Here is a 21,475-nt window from a genome sequence, read left to right on the forward strand (position 1 = left end):
AGGAATTAGAAAGGTTTTGCCTCGACTACAGTTCATGTCAATGAGGTGTGTTGCTAAGCTTCGTGATTAACTGTTCTTTGTTTTATTGCCAATGGCTAGACTGATATTTATTATTTATTCTACCAAACTGATTAAAGATCTCTAGAGATAATGCTTTGTACATAAATCTATTGTGTTAGAACTGTGATGGATTCTGTTGTGGTTTAAGGTTTGTCATCAAAACCTCTTTAATAGTCTCTTATGTCTATTACACTTTACCAGCTTATTAGCTAAAAATCTGTTGCATAACCTCTAGGGATTTTCAGTTTATGTTTTAGTGCTATGTTTAAGCTCAGGTTCATAAATTTTGATCCCTTTTTTTGTCGTTACCCCCTCCCTTCTGTTTCATCTTATCTCCTCCTCTATCTACCTCAATTTGTTTGCTTGTCTTTCCGTCTCTCTCTCTTTCTTTTTCTCTCTCTCTCGACAGAAATTCATTTAAAAATTCATGAACTATTGAGCTTCTTAAAAGTAATAAGTAGGTGAATCTTTCCTCATATGAAGGCTAGTCTCAGCTGTGGTTGTCTGAGTTTGTTGCTGTTGTTTCGTGTTACTTTTTCATTTTGATAGCACAAGAACTTTTTTTTCTTTACTCTGTAGTTCTTGTTTTGTTTTACTTTTTCATTTTGATAGCTCATTTTTTTCAGATCCCCCCCTTCTCTCTTTGGTCCCTTTAAGGATCGATTGAGTTTCTAACTTTCTAAAGGCATTTCGTGCGTACCTTCTCCCAGGAAGGCTAATTTAAGTTGAGGTTATTTCAATTTTTTGTTGATTCGCGAGAAGTTTTTTCGCTGTTTTGCTTTTTCATTTTGTTAGCCTAAGAAGTTTGTGTTCCTTAGTTAATTGCTCTTTGATGTTTTTAAGCTAATTTTACAGATTTTCGCAGTCTTTTTTTTCTGCCCCCCCCCCTATTCTTTCTTTTTCTCTTGGTCTCTTAAAAGTCCATTAAATTTCTAGCCTGCTAGAAGCACTTGGTAGCTTAAACCTCTCCTCTGCGTTATTAAGGCTAGTCTCATTTTAGCCTGGGTTAAAGCTTTTTATTTTCTCCCTTTTTTAGTTTATTGGCCTAAGGAGTTTTAACTTTCTGTGGTTTAAAGCTCAGTGGTGTGTTTGCATAATTATAAACATTACAAAGTTTATTGTTTCTACAAGCTTTACTGCTCTATCAATTTCTACAAGCTTTCAATGCATTTTATGCATATCATTTAGTATATGTCAATATCTTATTACTTTTACGATAGCTTGTATCTTGTTTCCTCATTTATGTCTTCATAAACTATTGTTTTTTCACCCAGCGTCTTTTTTTCTCAGTATTTAGCATCATACTTCCTACTAGGTTTTCCGCTTAAGTTGTTAAAATTATAGTAATAGATTAAATTACAATAGAGTAAATAGCAAACTAATAGAATACACTTTGTGAACGTACGAAGTGAATTTGTTTCACATTCAATGCGGAACCTCTGATTGTGTTACAAACCTACACTTTTAGCTCTCACCATAAAAACACGATACTCTTATCATTAAATTCATTAGTTTCAGAATTTGTCATTCATTAAGCAAGAATAACTCAAATTTTTTGTGTTACTTAAGATTTTTATTTCTAAAATTTCTTAATATTATCTACCTTTTTCTTAGAGAACGATCTAGACTTGCTTAAAAATGAGAATATTTTCCTATTTTTGGGTATTATTTGTCCTTTTCAACATATGTTTCATGAGAAAAAAAAATAAAACAAAGCAACCTTCAAAAATGCAATTTGTTCGATTCGATCTCCCTTGAAAAACAATTACTTCTCGAAATAAAAAGCCCAATTCTGCATTTTTAACATGGGAGATTGAAACTTCTACAATACGATTTCTGTTTTGTAAATTTACCGGTGTAATTTTCATTAAAAGCATTCGCCCTGTTGGTGGCGTTTGTCCCTTTTTTCGAAAATTAGCTAAATTTACTAAATTTCCCTTAAACGTTTTTTTTTCCATTACGTCTTTTCTTGTGAGGGGCTAGACATGGTACTAATCACTATTGTATCTAGTTTTTCCTTTAAAACTAAGTTTGTTGAAATTCTTTTAAAGGAATCAACACGCATGTTTTCAGGGATAATCTCCCTCAGAAAACCATTCCAAGAGGAGGTACGATGTTATTTATGTTTTTGATTTTGAGGTTTGAACCTCATGTTAAGCTATTTTCAGTCCTTACTATAGATGAAAGGATTCTCCTATAGTGTAAAATTTGTTTTGTTTTATATGTATTAGTGCTGCTGTATTCCAAATATTATTTTTTGCAGCCTTCTAAGAATTAATAAGCTCAGATGAAATCGAAATTAATAAATAAGGACAGATCCCGATGTCGAAAATCAATGTCATGAAATATTCAATCCTAGAAAATGCAATTTTACCTACCCCATTTTCTAGTTATGTTAGATTAATAAATCTAAAAAGAGAGGAAATCAAAACACTGTCGCAAAGGCAATGCTTTTCCATCTCTACAAAATGAAGTGAAGAGTGGAGAGCTCTTTCAGTATTCTTTGATGAGATGCGCAGCCGAAAAGTTCTTGCTCAGGTAGGTACATCGGAAAGTGTTTGTTGTTAGTTGTAAAGTGTTTCTTCTGAAAGTGCTTTCTCGATGTATGGAGGTTGTTTCATAAAGATATTTTATTTTTAAAGTCTGAAAATATTTGAATGTTTTGAGTAAGTATGTTTCAGCAGTATTAATTTTTATCATTCTTCAGAAAATTAGGTACTTGTCTGTTAAACAGAATATCCTCAAGAATTACGTTGTCTAAGATCTGACAAAACCGGTTCGAATCAGTTATGATTTACTTATTTTGAGTGAGAAAACTACAATGTAGGTATATTTTAATTAAAAATATCTAATATTTAGAAGTTGTTATTGAAAATTACACTATAACGTGTTTGACTAAACAAAAAGGAAAGTTTCTTAAAGGACAGTAACACAAATAATCAAGTTTTCGGTTTTGGAAAAGCTTATACTTTCAAAGCTTTGGTTTCATACTCGTCATAAATTCAACTTTGAATCTCGATTTTAACACTACTTTAAAAAAAAAAACTAGGCTTGACCCAATGGACGTGAAACTCCATCCTACTCAGAAATTCCCGTGGCACAAAAAGTCAGTTTTGTTAATTCGCTTTGGATTTGAGCTGAATATTGCCGATCCTCGGCAATATTTGGTAAAAAGAGTGAAAGAAAACTAATTTTTTGTTGTACTATTAACGGTCAAGCAACAGACGCAAGCAAAAAATAATTTATAAAAAAAGCAGACATACCCCAAAAGCATAAATCATATATTAGGGATGTGACCAAATGTGCCACCACAGATGACGACTGACAAAATAGAAGCACTTGTGTAGTTTGTCTTTGATGCTGCAACAAAATCTTCTATTAGCCATATTACCCTGTAGTCTTCTACTAGCCCTTATCTATTAGTTTCTATTAGACTATATAAAATAGAAGTGTGTATGCAATTTGTTTTTGTTGCGGCAACAGCCTGTTTTGTTAGCCCTATTTTTTAAAACTGTATAGCGATACCACATCAATTTTTGGAGTGACACGATGGAGGCAGCCATATCCAGCAGCCAGGTTTATGTGGGATTTATATTAAGAATAATCTAGGCGGATCAATTAAGAAATGTGTAGCAAAGAATTATTCCCAATTTTTTAATGTAAAAAGATCAAATCTGGTCAAGTTGGGTGTTACAAGAAAGATAAAAAGATTAGCGTCAAGATGGTTAAGGTTAGTAAACTTCCTGGTTACTTCAGTTTTAGAAATGTAGTTCGGGATAATTGTGTAGCAACTTCAACCGGGAGATAAACAGCACCTTCCATTAATTAAATTAATGTTGTTCCTCCAATTATCAAATCATATTAAAGATTCCGGGAGATCCGTTTAAATGGATCTTTATAGCCTTTTCAGCACGGGGTAGGCATGCCAAGTGAAGTCTCTTCAAAGCCTCCCTCTCACCGACTTCATGCAGGCCTGGTATACAGTTCTTTCAGGCCTGGTGACTATCCACTAAGGTAATACTCGTGAAAACCCTTCAATCATTTGGAAATTCAAACGATAAGACAGAGTAGCGTAATAAAACTACGAAAAATAAAAATAGAATGCAATATAAATAGGTAAAAGCCCACGAAAAGGTTAGGTGGAACTTGATTTTCTTGCGCAACTTAGGAATTGCAAAATTTATATGTAGGTGTACATTTGCTTCATATATCCTGAACCTTTGGGTGCAGCCTCGTTGGCCAAAGTTCAAAGATGGCCCCACTGTGATTGTAAAATTGCCATATCCTCTAGTTAAAGCCCATTCATTGGTAGATATGAAAACTATGGAGGTGACAGTTAAGCTAATATACAATCCGTAAATTCATTTTGTTTAATCTGTCTAAACTATAATAATATATTATTAATTGAATCAGCTAGTTATCTAAATAAATAAATCTGTTTGCTCAATGTATGAAAACTCCATTCAATGTGTCAAAAGTGCCAAAATTGGCAAAAGGGGTGAGGCTCAGCTTTCTCAGAAGATGACAAATTTTCTCACGCGTAAGCAACTTGGGAAAATTGCTTTGTGAATTTTGACTCAAATTAATTAAAAAAACTTTTTCCGCAAAATAGGTTTTTCAAAGAAAAGTAAAGAACTCCATTAAATAAAAAATGAGCAAAAATAAAATCAAATAATCTACCAAGCATGAAACTACCACAAATCAGCATCGATAAATAAATGAAACCCAAAACGAACAGAAATTACAATAAATAACCGAGTCAAACTCAAAACGAGCAGAAATTAACATAAGTTGGGCGCAAAACCCCTATTCCTTCCCAAGGCCAGAACAAAATTTGAACTTTACTGAACAAATATAAATGTTTTTACTTTTATAACTTTAATCAATCCAATAATATTAAAATTTTGACTGCTAAATATCAGTATATGTATATTAAACTGACAATGCACATTCATTTGTATTTTTCAGTAAAGTGCAAATTTTGTTCTGGCCTTGGGAAGGCATAAGGGATTTGCGCCCAACGTCAGTTAAGTTCTGCTCGTTCTCAGTTTGATTCGGTAATTAATGTTAATTTCTGTTCGTTTTGGGTTTTGTTTATTTATCGATGCTGGTTTGCAGTAGTTTTACGTTTGGTAGATTATTTAATTTTATTTTTGCTCTTTTTTTTGTTTAATGGAGTTCTTTACTTTTCTTTGAAAAACTTATTTTGTAGAAAGAGTTCTTTTTAATTAATTTTTGTTCCTTTTATATTTACATACTCTTTTCAGGGGAAAAGATAATATTTTAAACCTTTTCGTTTTTTTAGACTTTATAGTTTGGCCTGCTATTTGTATGCTGGAAAAAAAATTTCAGCAATTCTTAACAACATACACCCTTTTAAAAATCTGTACACAAATAGTACTGTTTAATTTAGTTTCATACCTCCTCTGTTTGAACTGAAATGGAAAACATGATACCATTCGCAAAAAAATCTGTTTACTTTCTTTGATAGCTTGGATACACTTACGGTATTTTGATTTGGTCACTTTTTAAGAGCAGAAGTAGCCCCGAAAGTTTGAACATAATACCCTCAATTGATCTTGGGATACTGATGAGATGTCTTATTGGGAATTAGCATTATCACAGTGCATTTTGATTTAATCTTAAGGCAACATTTAGTTTTTAAACATAATCGGCAAATGGGAGTGTGGGCGTGGAAGGGTGGGAGTCAAAGGGGGATTAGTTGCCCTCCAATCACTTTCGAATATTAAAAAGGGCATCAACCCTTTCTATTTTCAATCGAATGAGCCCTTTTCGAAGTTCCCATGACAACTCCTTCGATACGAAGTGCCCTGGTCTAAACAACAACAACAACAAAAAATAATACATTATACCCACATCGATCTTTACTATAAATTATTTGAAAAAACCTACGTTTTCTAAAGAGTTAAAGAGGCTGAGTTACTAGGTCGAACCTTAAAACGTACAGGGATTAGGAGGCACAGTTGGGGGCTGCCGCCCCCAAACCCCCGCTTTCGCAGCCTTTAAATAAAAAAAAGTTCTTTAAACTGAAAGTAAGGAGCGACATTAAATCTTAAAACGAACAGAAATTATTCCGTATATGAAAGAGGCTGTGCCCTCCTCAACGCCTCGCTCTTTACGCTAAAGTTTTTGATTGTTTTAAAAAATAAATGTTGTGAGACAGAGTCAAACTTTAGCGTAAAGAGCGAGGCGTTGAAGAGGGCACAGCCTCTTTCATATACGGAATAATTTCTGTTCGTTTTAAGATTTAATGTCGCTCCTTACTTTCAGTTTAAAGAACTTTTTTTTATTTAAAGGCTGCGAAAGCGGGGTTTGGGGGCGGCAGCCCCAACTGTGCCTCCTAATCCCTGTACGTTCTAAGGTTTGACCTTGTAACTCAGCCTCTTTAACTATTTAGAAAACGTAGTTTTTTTTCAAATAATTTCTGCACGTTTTTGTACATTTTATTACTTATTATTGCTTGACTAACTGTTCGCTGATCGTGTCAGGAGTTAATGTGGGGAGGGTGCCGCCCCCCAAACCCGCCGCTCTTGAACATTCTTGTGTTAAGGCTTTTAAATCCTGAATACTCAAATCACGTCGTACAGGGTGCCTCCTAATCCCTGTACGTTTTAAGGTTCGAACTTGTGACTCAGCCTCTTTAACAGCCCCCCAACTGTGCCTCCTAATCCCTGTACTTTTAAGGGTCGACCTTGTAACTCAGCCTCTTTAACTCTTTAGAAAACGTAATTTATTTCAAATAATTTAAAAAAGAAACTGAGTTTCTTTTTTAAAGTTTAAATTCAGTATATAAAAAATTTGCTCTGACGGTGAATCGAACCCGGGTTTTCCGCCTGACAGTCTGGAGTATCAATCGCTGGACTAAAGAGACACAATTGTAATTGTTTTTTAGTAAATGGAATCTATTTTCGACGCAAGCAAATTCCCACAAAACTTGATATTTGGTTTTTGGAAAACAGAGAAGGAGTGATCAGATTCAGCTGAAATTTTGAGAATAAGCTCCCAAGCCCCAGAACAGCTTATTCTCTAAATTTCAGCCTGATCAGACCACGGTCAAGGGGGGGGGTGGTGGGAAAAATTAACATGGGCTATTAAAGGAAAACAAGGTTTTTCGTAAATATAAATTCGGGGGATAATTTTTTCGGTATGAAAATATAAAAAGGCCCTAAAAGGTCGAATTCTGCTTCGAATGAGTCCTCATTCACCCGGATCAGTTGCCAACTGTGGCCTGTAGGCGTGGATAAGAAAAAAAAAGAAATGATGATGAATTTTAAGTGGCTATATTTGGTTTTTTGAAAACAGGGAAAGAGTGATCGGATTGAGCTGAAATTTCGAGGATAAGCTTCTGGGCCCTTGGAAAGCTTAACCTCTAAATTTCAGCCCAATCGGACAATGTTAAAGGGGGGCTGTGGTGGGAGGGTCGAAACTTCCGACCCAGTTTACCCCATGAAGATAAAGTCGGAGGAGGATGAAATTTTGCAAGTTTCTTAGTTTGAGCTTGGGCTACAAAATGCAATTACTGCCGTCTCTCTGTGACCTCTAGGACCTGAAATCGCTTAACATTGTGGTGGGTCGCCTCTTTATAGAGGCACAAGTGTGCCTCCTTGATATATCAAGCCTTCCAATCACTTTCGACTATTAAAAAGGGCACTAGGCCTTTCGATGTCCAATCGAATGAGCCCTTTTGGAAACGACAACGCTTTCTATATACACCTTATATGCCCCCAGGGCATACATTACAACCCTTACCCTAAGGTATGGTAGTGTGGTTGTCATCCTCTAAGACCGAATTTCCAGAACTTTCAACTAAGTTAAGCAAAAAGGCTATCTCAAAATTTTGATTGGATGTGTTTGGGGAAATGGTGGGTGTGAGAGGGGTGGTAGTCGCTCTCCAATCACTTTCAACTATTAAAAATGACCCTAGCCCTTTCAATTTCTAATCAAATGAACCGTTTTGAAGTTTCTACGACAAAACTTTCAATAAAAATCTTATATGCCCCCAGGGCATAACTTACAACCCTTTTCCTGAGCGCGGGGGGGGGGTGTCATTCTTAATTTCCAGAACTTTCTACTACGTTGAACAAAATGGGTATCTGAAAATTTTGATTGGATGTATTTGGAGGAGTGTTGGGCGTGAGAGGGGGGTTAGTTACCCTCCAATCACTTTCGACCATTACAAAGGGCACTAGCTCTCTCAATTTAGAATTGAATGAGCCCATTTTGAAGTTTTACGATTGCTCTATCTATAAAAACCTTATATGCCCCCAGGCCATAGCTTACAACTTTTGCCCTTGGGGCTCTGGGGGGTTTGTCATCCTTAAATACATAATTTCCAGAACTTTCAACTACGTTGAACAAAATGGCTATCTCTAAACTTTGATTGAATGTTTTTGGGGAAATGGTGGGCTTAAGAGGGGGGTTAATCACTCTCCACTCACTTTCAACTATTACAAAGGGCAATTTTAATTTCCAATCAAATGAGCCCTTTTTTCAAGTTTCTACGACAAAGATTTCAATAAAAACCTTATATGCCCCCAGGGAATAACTTATAACCCTTGCCCTGAAGACTGTGGGGGGAGTGTCATGCTTAAAGGTATAATTTCCTGAACTTTGAACTGCGTGGAACAAAATGGCTATCTCAAAATCTTTATTGGATGTGTTTGGGGAAATTGTGGACGTGGAAGGGATGTTAGTTGCTTTCCAATTACTTTCAGACTATTAAAAAGGGCACTAGCCATTTCAACTTCCAATCGAATGAGCCCTTTTTGAAGTTTCTACGACAACACGTTCTATAAAAACCTTATATGCCCCATGGGCATAATTTACAACCCTTACCCCTGAGGGCTGTGGGGGGGGGGTTGTCATCCTCAAAGACCTAATTTCCAGAACTTAAAACTATGTATAATAAAATGGCTATCCCAAAGTTTTGATTATATGTGTTTGGGGAAAAGGTGGGCGTGAGAGGCGGGTTAGTTGCCCTCTAATCACTTTTGACTATTAAAAACGACACTAGCCCTTTGAATTTCCAATTGAATGAGCCTTTTTTGAAGTTTCTACAACAACACTTTCAATAAAAAACCTTATATGCCCCCAGGGCATAACTTACAACCTTGCCCTAAGGGCTGTGGAGGAGTGTCCTCAAAAACATAATTTCTATGTGGAAATCAATTGCGCTGAATAAAATGGCTATCTCAAAATTTTGATTGGATGTGTTTCGGGAAATGTGGGCGTGGAAGGGGTGTTAGTCGTCGCCTTCCAATCACTTTCGACTATTAAAAACGGCACAAGCCACTCCAATTTCCAGTTGAATGAGCCCTTTTCGAAGTTTCTACGACAACTTCTTCGATATGAAAGTCCCTGCTCTAAAGGAAAAATTTAATAAATAATACACTGTGCCAACATCGTTCTTATATTCCCCCAGGGCATAACTTAAAACCCTTGCCTTGAGGATTGTTGGGGAGTGTCCACCTCTTTACTTACTCCCCGTTTCTTGTCTCGTTCTTGAGTGTCCCCGTTCTTTATTCAGGCAGCAAGATCGCGCTGCCTATGATTTATACAACAACTTTCTATATAAACCTTATATGCCCCCAGGGCATAACTTACAACCCTTGCAGTGAGGGCTCTGAAGGGGTTATCATCCTAAAAGACCTAATTTCCAGAACATTCAACTACGTTGAACAAAATGGATATCTCAAAATTTTGATTGCATGTGTTTAGGGAAATGGTGGGCGTAAGAGGGCCGTTAGTCGCTGTACAATCACTTTCAACTATTAAAACAGGCACTAGCCCTTTCAATTTCCAATTGAATGAGCCCTTTTGAAGTTTCTACGACAAGGATTTCAATAAAAACCTTATATGTAAGTTTTCATAACTTACAACCCTTGCCCTGAGGGCTGTGGGGGGAGGGGTTGTCATCCTTACAGACCTAATTTCCAAAACTTTCAACTACGTCGAATAAAATGGCTATCTAAAAATTTTGATCGGATGTGTTTGGGGAAAAGGTGGGCTTGAGAGGGGGATTAGTTGCCCTCAAATCACTTTCGACTATTAAAAAGGATACTAGTATTTTGAATTTCAAATCGAATGAGCCCTTTTTCAAGTGTCTACGACAAAGATTTCAATAAAAACCTTATATGCCCCCAGGACATAACTTATAATCCTTGCCCAGAGGGTTCTGGGGGAGTATCCTCCTCAAAAATCTATTTTCTATCAGGAAATCAACTACGCTGAACAAAATGGCTATTTCAAAATCTTTATTGGATGTGTTTGGGGAAATGGTGGGCGTGGAAGGGGTTTTAGTTGCTTTCCAATCACTTTCGACTATTAAAAAGGGCACTAGCCATTTGAACTTCCAATCGAATGAGTGCTTTTTGAAGTTTCTACGAAAACACGTTATATAAAAACCCTATATGCCCCATCGGCATAATTTACAACCCTTACCCCTGAGGGCTGTGGGGGGGTGTCATCCTCAAAGACCTAATTTCAAGAACGGGTCAGTTGCCCTCCAATCACTTTCGACTATTAAAAAGGGCACTAGCCATTTGAATTTCCAATCGAATGAGCCATTTTTGAAGTTTCTGCAGCAAAACTTTCTATAAAAATCTTATATGCCCCCAGGGCATAAATTACAACCTTGCCCTAAGGGCTGTGGGGGTGTGTCCTCAAAAACATAATTTCTATCTTGAAATCAACTACGCCGAATAAAATGGCTATCTCAAAATTTTGATTGGATGTGTTTCGGGAAATAGTGGGCATGGCAGGGGTGTTAGCCGCCTTCCAATCACTTTCGACTATTAAAAACGGCACAAGCCACTCCAATTTCCAATTGAATGAGCCCTTTTCGAAATCTCTACGACAACTTCTTCGATACGAATTGCCCTGCTCTAAAGGAAAAAATTAATAAATAATACATGTGCCAACATCGTTCTTATATTCCCCCAGGGCATAACTTAAAACCCTTGCCTTGAGGATTGTTGGGGAGTGTCCACCTCTTTACTTACTCCCCGTTTCTTGTCTCGTTCTCGAGTGTCCCCGTTCTTTGTTTAAGCAGCAAGATATCGCTGCCCATGATTTATACAACAACTTTCTATATAAACCTTATATGCCCCCAGGGCAGTACTTACAACCCGTGCAGTGAGGGCTCTGAGGGGCATATCATCCTTAAAGACCTAATTTCCAGAATGTTCAACTACGTTGAACAAAATGGATATATCATAATTTTGTTTGGATGTGTTTGAGAAAATTGTGGGCGTGAGAGGGGCGTTAGTCGCTATCCGATCACTTTCAACTATTAAAAAGGCACTAGCCCTTTTAATTTTCAATTGAATGAGCCCTTTTAAAGTTTCTACGACAATGCTTTCAATAAAAGCTTTATATGTAAGTTTTATAACTTACAACCCTTGCCCTGAGGGCTTTGGGGGGAGGGGTAGTCATCCTTAAAGACCCAGTTTCCAAAACTTTCAACTACGTCGAATGAAATGGCTATTTAAAAATTTTGATTGGATGTGTTTGGGAAAAAGGTGCTCGTGAGAGGGGGATTAGTTGCCCTCAAATCACATTCGACTATTAAAAAGGATACTAACCTTTTGAATTTCAAATCGAATGAGCCCTTTTTTAAGTTTCTACGAAAGATTTCAATAAAAACCTTTTATGACCCCAGGGAATAACTTATAATCCTTGCCCTGAGGGTTGTGGGGGAGTGTCCTCCTCAAAAATATATTTTCTATCAGGAAATCAACTACGCTGAACAAAATGGCTATTGGTGGCCACGCCCATCAATGGGAATGATGGGCGTGGGGGGGGGGGCTAGTTGCCCTCCAATCACTTTCAACTATTAAAAAGGGGACTAGCCCGTTGAATTTCCAATCGAATGAGCTTTTTTTGAAGTTTCTACGACAACACTTTCTATAAAAAACCTTGTATGCCCCCAGGGCATAACTTAAAACCCTTGCCCTGAGGGTTGTGGGGGAGTGTCCTCCTCAAAAAAATATTTTTTATCTGGAAATCAACCACGCTGAACAAAATAGCCATCTCAAAATTTTGATTGGATGTGTTTGGGGGAATGATGGGCGTCAGAGGGGGGCTAGTTGCCCTCCAATCACTTTCGACTATGAAAAAGGGCACTAGCCCTTTGAATTTCAACTCGAATGAACCTTTTTTGAAGTTTCTACGACGACGCCTTCTATAAAAACCTTAGATGCCCTCAGGGCATAACTTAAAATCTTTGCCCTGAGTGTTGTGGGGGAGTGTCCTTCTCAAAAACGCATTTTCTGTCTTGAATTCAACTACGCTAAACAAATTTGCTATCTTAAAATTTTGATTGGATGTGTTTTGGGGAATGATGGGCATGGGGGATAGGGTTGGGGGCTAGTTGCCCTCCAATCACTTTCTACTATTAAAAAGGGCACCAGAACTCTCAATTTCCAATCGAAAGAGCCCCTTATGAAGTTTCTACGACGGCCCCTTCCATTTGAAGTGCCCTGCTCTAAAGGAAAAAAAAAATTATAATTAGTACATCGTTCCTATATACCCTCAGGGCATAATTTAAAACCCTTGCCCCGAGGGTTGTGGGGGAGTATCATCCTCAAAAACATATTTTCTATCTTGAAATCAACTACGCTGAATAAAATGGCTATCTCAAAATTTTGATTGGATGTGTTTTGGGAATGATGGGCCTGGGGGGGGGGGGGGTTTAGTTGCCCTCCATTTACTTTCTACTATTAAAAAGGGGGCACTAGCCACTCCAATTTCCAATCGAATGAGCCCTTTTCGAAGTTTCTACGACAACTCCTTCAATACGAGGTGCACGGTTATGGAAAAAAACAAAATAAAAAAAACACATTGTGCCCACATCGTTCTTTACTTAGGCAGCGCTAGCGCATTGCCTATGATACCTTATTGTTTTCTCTTTTTCCTAGACATTAAAAAAAAAAAAAAAAAAAAAAAAAAAAAAAAAAAAAAAAAAAACCAGATTCATTTCAATACCTATGTAAAAAAGAATCTAGATAATGGTTTTTTAGCAGTGCATAAAGTTTTTAAATTTTTTTGCTGATCTGGGGAGTTAATTTTTCAACCCCATCTTGAAACAGAAGCGAACCGAATATTAACTCAAATGCAGCTATTAAGTACATATGAATGTCGTCACCGTCACTGTCACTAAATTTTGTATCTGCATTTCGACACTCCTGAGGTAATCATAAACAAAACGTCTGCCAAGGTGTTCTCCAAGCAAGGACCAGCATGACAATGAGTATCATTGAGAATCAAAGTAGGGCTGAATGCACATTGCTGACATTCCAATCCCTGCTGATTTTTTTTTCGATAACAATGCAGGAAAAGGTTTTTGTTAATTATGTCAGAATTATGAAAACGTGAGAAATGATCTTAGGATTTTTCAATCCTTGATTTTAGGATGTTGAGCCATTTTTATTTAAAATTTGAATCATAAATATGATTATGACCGAAATGGAAGTGCAGAAGTGATACATTTCTCGAAAAATAAGCTAGAGAGAGAAAAAGCATTCCCTTGTTGGTTGATATCCACTGACAGCATTTGCTGACGACTGTCACTTCACTTGAGGCAGGGCAGAAGAAATATAAATGAAAAAAGGATGCGTGGGATTTGTATTTGTACTAAAAACTCAATTAATTGCATGTAATCATAGGCAGCTGCCTAAGTAAAGAACGATGTGGGCACAATGTATTATTTTTTTTTTCCATACCCGGGCACTTCGTATCGAAGGAGTTGTAGAAACTTCGAAAAGGGCTCATTAGATTGGAAACTGGAGTGGGTAGTGTCCTTTTTAATAGTCGAAAGTGATTGAAGGCCCCACGACCATCATTTCCCCAAACATATCCAATCGAAATTTTGAGATAACCATTTTGTTCAGCATAGTTGATTTTCATAGAAAATATGTTTATGAGGAGGAATCTCCCCCACAACCCTTGGGGCAAGGGTTTTAAGTTATGCTCTGAGGGCATATAAGAAAGATGTTGGCACAATGTGTCATTTATCATTTTTTTCCTTTAGAGCAGAGCACTTCATATGGAATAAGCTGTCTTAGAAACTTCGAAAAGGGCTCATTCAATTGATAATTGGAGTGGCTTGTGCTCTTTTTAATAGTCGAAAGTGATTGGAAGGCAACTAATACCCCTTCTACGCCTATCATTTCCCGAAACACATCCAATCAAAAATTTGAGATAGCCATCTTGTTCAGGGTAGTTGAATTCCAGATAGAAATTATGCTTTTGAGGAGGACACTCCCCCGCACCCTTCAGGGCAAGGGTTGTAAGTTATGCCCTGGGGGCATATAAGGTTTTTTATAGAAAGCGTGGTCGTAGAAACTTCAAAAAAGGCTCATTCGATTGGAAATTCAAAGGGCTAGTGCCCTTTTTAATAGTTGAAAGTGATTAGAGGGCAACTATTCCCCCTCTCACGCCCATCACTCCCCCAAACAGATCCAATCAAAATTTTTGAGATAGTCATTTTGTTCAGCTTAGTTGATTCCCAGATAGAAAATATGTTTTTGAGGAGGAAACTCCCCAAAAACCCTCGGGGCAAGGGTTGTAAGTTATGCCCTGGGGGCATATAAGGTTTTTATAGAACGCGTTGTCGTAGAAACTTCAAAAGGGCTCATTCGATTTGAAATTGAAATGGCTAGCGCCCTTTTTAATAGTCAAAAGGGATTGGAAAGCAACTAAAACCCCTTCCACGCTCACCATTTCCCCAAACACATCCAATAAAAATTTTGAGATAGCCAATTTGGCCCACGACGATCAAAGTTCAGGAAATTATACCTTTCAGCAGGACACTCCCCCCCTCCCCTAGAGTCGTCAGGGCAAGAGTTATAAGTTATTCCCTGGGGGCATATAAGGTTTTTATTGATATCTTTGTCGTAGAAACTTGAAAGAGGGATCATTCGATTTAAAATTCAAAAGCTTGTACCCTTTTTAATAGTCAAAAGTCATTGGAGGGCCAATAACCCACCTCTCATGCCCAACTTTTCCTCAAACACATCGAATCAAAATTTTTAGATAGCCATTTTTTTCAACGTAGTTGAAAGTTTTGGAAATTAGGTCTTTAAGGATGACAGCCCCTCCCCCACAGCCCTCAGGGCAAGGGTTGTAAGTTTTGCCCAGGGGGCATATAAAGTTTTTATTGAAAGCGTAGTCGTAGAAACTTCAAAAGGGCTTATTCAATTGGAAATTGAAAAGGCTAGTGCCTTTTTCATTAGTTGAAAGTGATTGGACAGCGACTAACGCCCCTTTCACGCCCACCTTTTTCCCAAACACATCCAATGAAAATTTCGAGATATCCATTTTGTTCAACGTAGTTGTAAGTTCTGGAAATTAGGTCTTTTAGGATGATAGCCCCCTCAGCGCCCTCAGTGCAAGGGTTGTAAGTTAGGCCCTAGGGGCATATAAACTTTTCATTGAAAGAGTTGTCATAGAAACATCAAAAGGGTTCATTCAATTGGAAATTCAAAGGGCTAGTGCATTTTTTAATAGTTGAAAGTGATCGGATAGCGACTAACGCCCCTCTCACGCCCACCATTTTCCAAAACACATCCAATCAAAATTTTGAGATATCCATTTTTTTCAACGTAGTTGAACGTTCTGGAAATTGGGTCTCTTAGGAAATTAGGTCCCCTCAGAGCCCTCGGTGCAAAGGTTGTAAGCTATGCCCTGGGGGCATATAAGGCTTATATAGAAAGTTGTTGTAAAAATCATAGCTAGCGCGATTGCACTGCGTAAGTAAAGAACGATGTTGGCACAATGTATTATTTTTTTTCAATACTAGGGCACTTCGTGTCGATGGAGTTGTCGTAGAAACTTCGAAAAGGGCCCATTCGATTGGAAATTGGAATGACTAGTGTCCTTTTTAATAGTCAAAAGTGATTAGAGGGCAACTAGACCCCCGCACCCCCACGCCCATCATTCTCCCAAACACATCCAACCAAAATTTTGAGATAGCCATTTTGTTCAGCGTAGTTGATTTCCAAATAGAAAATATATTTTTGAGGAGGACACTCCCCCACAACTCTCAGGTTAAGGGTTTTAAGTTATGCCCTGGGGCCATATAAGGTTGTTTTTTTTATAGAAGGCGTGGTCGTAGAAAACTTCAAAAAAAGGCTCATTCGATTGGAAATTCAAAGGGGTAGTGCTTAGAGGGCAACTAACCCGCCTCTCACGCCCACCTTTTCCCCAAACACATCTAATCAAAACTTTGAGATAGCCATTTTATTCAACGTAGTTTTAAGTTCTGGAAATTAGGTCTTTGAGGATGACAACCCCCCCCCCCCCATAGCCCTCAGGGCAAGGGTTGTAAATTATGGCCAGAAGGCATATAAGGTTTTTATAGAACGTGTTGTCATAGAAACTTCAAAAAGGGCTCATTCGATTGGAAATTGAACTGGCTAGTACCCTTTTTAATAGTCGAAGGGATTGGAGAGCAACTAAACCCCTTCCGCGCCCATCATTTCCCCAAACACATCCAATAATGATTTTGAGATAGCCATTTTGTTCCACGCAGTTCAAAGTTCAGAAAATTATAACTTTGAGCAGGACATTCCCCCCATAGTCTTCAGGGCAAGGATTATAAGTTATACCCTGGGGGCTTATAAGGTTTTTATTGAAATCTTTGTCGTAGAAACTTGAAAAGGGGTTCATTCGATTGAAAATTCAAAGGGCTAGTGCTTTTTTTAATAGTTGAAAGTGATTTAAGGGCAACTAACCCCCCTCTCACGCCAATCTGTTCCCCAAACACATCCAATCAATATTTTAGACTGCCATTTTATTCAACGTAGTTTAAAGTTTTGGAAATTAAGTCTTTAAGGATGGCAACCCCTCCCCTCCCCCACAGCTCTCAAGGCAAGGGTTGTAAGTTATGCCCTAGGGGCGTATAAGGTTTCTATTGAAAGCGCAGAAACTTCAAAAGGGCTCATTCAATTGGAAGTTAAAATAGCTAGTTCCTTTTTTAATAGTTGAAAGGGATTAGAGAGCGAATAACACCCCTCTCACGCCCACCATTTTCCCAAACATATCCAATCAAAATTTTGAGATATCCATTTTGTTCAACGTAGTTGAAAGTTCTTGAAATTAGGTCTTTTAGGATCATAACCCCTCAGAGCCCTCAGTGCAAGGGTTTTAAGTTATGCCCTGGGGGCATATAAAATTCCTATTGAAAGTTGTTATAGAGATTTCACAAATGGCTCATTTGATTGGAAATTGAAATTGCCCTTTTTAATTGTCGAAAGTGAGTGGAGAGTAATTAACCCCCCTCTTACGCCCACCATTTCCCAAAAACATTCAATCAAAGTTTAGAGATAGCCATTTTATTCAACGTAGTTGAAAGTTCTAAAAATTATGTATTTAAGGATGACAATCCCCCAAGAGCTCCAAGGGCAAAGGTTGTAAGTTCTGCCCTGGGGGCATATAAGGTTTTTATAAATAGAGTAGTAGTAAAACTGAGAGGACTAATTGAGGGCTAAATAGAAATTGAGAGGGCTAGTGCCCTTTGTAATAGTCGAAAGTGATTGGAGGGTAACTAACCCCCCTCTCACGCCCACCATTCCCCCAAACACATCCAATCAAAATGTTCAGATAGCCATTTTGTTCAACGTAGTAAAAAATTCTGGAAATTAGGTCTTTGAGAATGACCCCCCCCCAGCACTCAAGGCAAGGGTTGTAAGTTATGTCCTGGGGGCATGTAAGAATTTTATTGAAAGTTTTGTCGTAGAAAATTCAAAAGGGCTCATTTGATTGGAAATTGAAAAGGCTTTGATTGATTGATTGATTGAGATAGCTATTTTGTTTAACGTATTTGAAAATTCTGGAAATTCAGTCTCAGAGGATGACAACCACCCTAACAGACCTTAGGGTAAGGGTTGTAATTTATTCCCAGAGGGCATATAAGGTGTTTATAGAAAGCTTTTAGTTTCCAAAATGGTTTATTCGATTGGAAATCGAAAGGCCTAGTGCCCTTTTAATAGTCGAAAGCGATTGGAAGGTTTGACATTTTTATAGTAAAGATCGATGTGGGTATAATGTATTATTTTTTGTTGTTGTTGTTGTTTAGACCAGGGCACTTCGTATCTAAGGAGGTGTCGTAGGAACTTCGAAAAGGGCTCATTCGATTGAAAATAGAAAGGGCTGATGCCCTTTTAATAGTCGAAAGTGATTGGAGGGCAACTAAACCCCCTTCCGCGAAAGACTGTTTACTGTGATGCTGACACAGTTTATTTTGTTTTTTATACAATATTTCAAAATTTTTATGCTTTCGCTCATCCAAGTTGACTCACTTGATTTAAAGCCTATGCCGCTTAGTGGGTGGGGAAGAGAGCGTCGTAATTTTACTCTTCCAGACAAACCAATCTGCTGATATGACGTTACCTCGTCAAAGATAATTTTAGCCATTTTTAAGAGCTCCTTTTGTCTGTCCTTGCACCTGAACCAAAGTGTGCTCCTCGGGCGCAATCACAGACAAAAAGTATATAATACAGATGTCTATGTGCCCTATCTTATACTGCTAAAAAAAAGGGTTGGGTAGCCGGGTGTCTTTACAACAGGTAAGATGACGTTCGTGCATGCTAAAAGCCGGAGAAACTGAGGACAGATGAGCCCAAACACCAAATTTATTGATACCATAAGATTATTTCAGCTAGACAATAATCTGTAAGAAGGTGTAAATTCATGTATTACATAAATTTTGTCTGTAGGCGCGATCTACCATGCAAAGAACGTTTATTTATGCTCATTGAAGCCTAAATATAGTAGAAATTTGTGTGGCTCAATTAAGCAATTCCAATTAGAGAATCCAAATTAATGACGCAATTTATGAGGAAAGTCCTTAGCGGAGCCAAGTTCTTAAGATTTGAGTAAACATCGTAGGTGCACTGTTTATTTGAAGAAGGATTTCCAAATAATTACCAAGCTAAGTTTATTGAACAAAGGAGAAGTTCAATTGACAATAAGCGTCAACAATGAACACTTGAGAATTCATTAGCTTTGTTTGTAATTTTTTAGCATTTACCTATCTGTGGCTCCAGAGGTGTGTGCAAGGCACACCAGAAACAGAAGGCTGAATCTTCTGTTGCTGGGAAGGCCAAATTTAAACTCAGCTTTCTTATGTGGGACCATTCGGAAAGAGTTAGTGCATACTATGGCTGACCTCACCGCGTTTGTCACTGGGAAAAGCTGAGAGAAGGCTCATTCCGCTTTTGTTGTTGGGACCTAAACTTTGATAGTTCCTTAACCCTGCCTGATTGATTTTGAGAATGATCAAATCAGCTTACACACAGTCTTCAAATTATGGGTATATTGTGATATTGTGGTTTGAAGTTCTTGGCATGATACGGGATACCTAAAAAAGAGTGATCTGCAGCCTATAATACCCAAAATTAGAAATACGGAACTATGAGGATTGTGTATTCGAAAAGAATCCGTGTATCTTTTTGTTTTAACTTTGTTTTGAAATGCAGGATCCTGAATGGTCAAGCAGTATCATGATGGCAAACTTCCCATCAGCTTGATTTAGAAGAAGACACAGACGAGCTTAAATACCTTCTTCTAATTATGGATACATTGTCTTCTGGTATTTTGAAATGCATGACATCAGAAACCCATTAAGGGCAAAAATTGTAAACCCGCCTAAAGTAGCCAAAGGGCAATTACGGTTGCAGCAGTTGCTGTAATCTAGTAAAGACTAATATATCCAACTAAAATTTCCGAAACTAGAAATTTTTTGTTGTGTGGACTGTAAATTCAAAATAATGGGTGCTGCCTCTTGAAGCACTATTACGATGGCAGACTTGGAAAAGATTATAAAGGAAGAGCTTAAAAGCTGAAATCAAGCAGACTGAAGACATGATCATTTCGATAGCTATAGCTCTTTTTGCTACAATGGACAGTAGGTTCTTCGGAAGCTTTTATAGCATAAATAAGATAGTTTACTATTTACTATTGCTACATCATAACCCTGGTGAACTTTATTTTTTTTTAAGATTGAAGCTTCCATAAAACTATATTATTGACGAAGCTGGCCTTCCCAAATCAAAACCAAAATTAGGACTAAGCAGACAAAACGGTCACGAAGGCTAATAGTAGTAGTTGATGCAAATAGATACCTGCTCAACTAAAAAGCAAGAGTTTTTATTTAAGTTTTAAAAAAGGGATGGAAAATATTATCTATATGCGGCAATATGACCATTCCAATTAATTAGAAAAACATGAATGGCGTTCGCAGCAAAAGAAAAAAGATGTATTATCAAGCTTTCATTGATATGTTTTGCCATTGGTGACAGGAGATATCCGAAGCTACAACTTCTAGCTTCAAAATATTTCTAATTTACTTTACTAAGTAATTATAACGTAATTAATTAGTAAGTATAATAATTATAACATATTTTACTAAGTAATTATGCCACTTAATACGGTCTATCTCTCCTTTAGGCTTCCAAGAGTATCTAGATTTAACTGGACAGCCTAATGTATTGCAACAACCTATGGTCGGCTACAAAATTTTTCAGTGAACGAACACTTGGTTATAGTTTCTACCCCTAAATTTCAATTCCATAGTAAAATACGTCAACTAGTGCGTCCAGTGCATTACAATTTAATGCGTCAACCTCTCAAAAGTTTAAAATGGAATGTCTACAGAAAAACACTCACGACGCATGCTTAAAAGAATATCTCAAAATACGCTGTTTCTGCTTAAAACCAGTTGTATTATCGGGCTCCTGTTGTTACCTTTAAAACGCACCATCTACAGGGGGAAATGCAGCATTACCTTGTCCAAAAACTTAAAATCCCACCTTTGTTGTTTATAAATATTGTGTAAAAATAACACTTTTTATTTGTTTCCAATGTGTTTGATAATAATAATTACTACAGTTAATTCTTTCTATCATCGACTGATTATTACGTTAACAAAGGGTGATGAATGTGATTCACAAATATCACGGTCGTTTGGAAAATCACCATTCGGGACCACTGCGCTTGCATACTGCCAATTAGCAAACACATGCATGGCGGGTATTGGAAACTGCACCAGAAGTGCAAAATTTTAACCAGAAATATTGCGAGATGGCTTTTGATTGAATGAAAATGATTGCATGACATTTCTTTCAATTAATCAGAGGCCTTTTCAACCGACATAAGGTCATTAAAAGAGAAAGTGGTATTTTGTTCATTCAGTCAAAGCGTCAGTGACAGCCAATGAAAAGGCTATTTGGCGAGTAAAATCAAAATTTTATGATCCTTCTGGTTCAACGTTGGGGCTTCCGGTAAAACTTCTAATACCAGCCAAAACCACCATCCAAGCGCATGCACGCTGATAGTGCACAAGCACATTTCTCTAAAATATTCATATTTGGGTGTCTTGTGGACCAATTTTGCC

General features: G+C 37.5%; 1 protein-coding gene across 5 annotated transcripts in view; it reads left to right on the top strand.

Moving 5' to 3' along the window:
* Window positions 1-21,475, top strand: part of LOC148951004 (serine/threonine-protein kinase 32A) — a 368,633-nt gene that overhangs the window by 10,990 nt on the left and 336,168 nt on the right. For 3 of the 5 annotated variants that reach the window (XM_089090551.1, XM_089090550.1, XM_089090549.1), the window contains exon 1: window positions 75-2,726. The gene's annotated coding sequence lies outside the window, so the exon portion shown is untranslated. Of the gene's footprint in view, window positions 2,727-21,475 lie in introns of all 5 variants that reach the window. The other 2 variants (XR_016141888.1, XR_016141889.1) reach the window with 1 other exon arrangement.

Source organism: Artemia sp. Qi Xiang Cuo, chromosome 6 (assembly GCF_049724085.1).
Source record: "Artemia sp. Qi Xiang Cuo chromosome 6, ASM4972408v1, whole genome shotgun sequence".
Lineage (NCBI taxonomy): Eukaryota > Metazoa > Arthropoda > Branchiopoda > Anostraca > Artemiidae > Artemia > Artemia sp. Qi Xiang Cuo.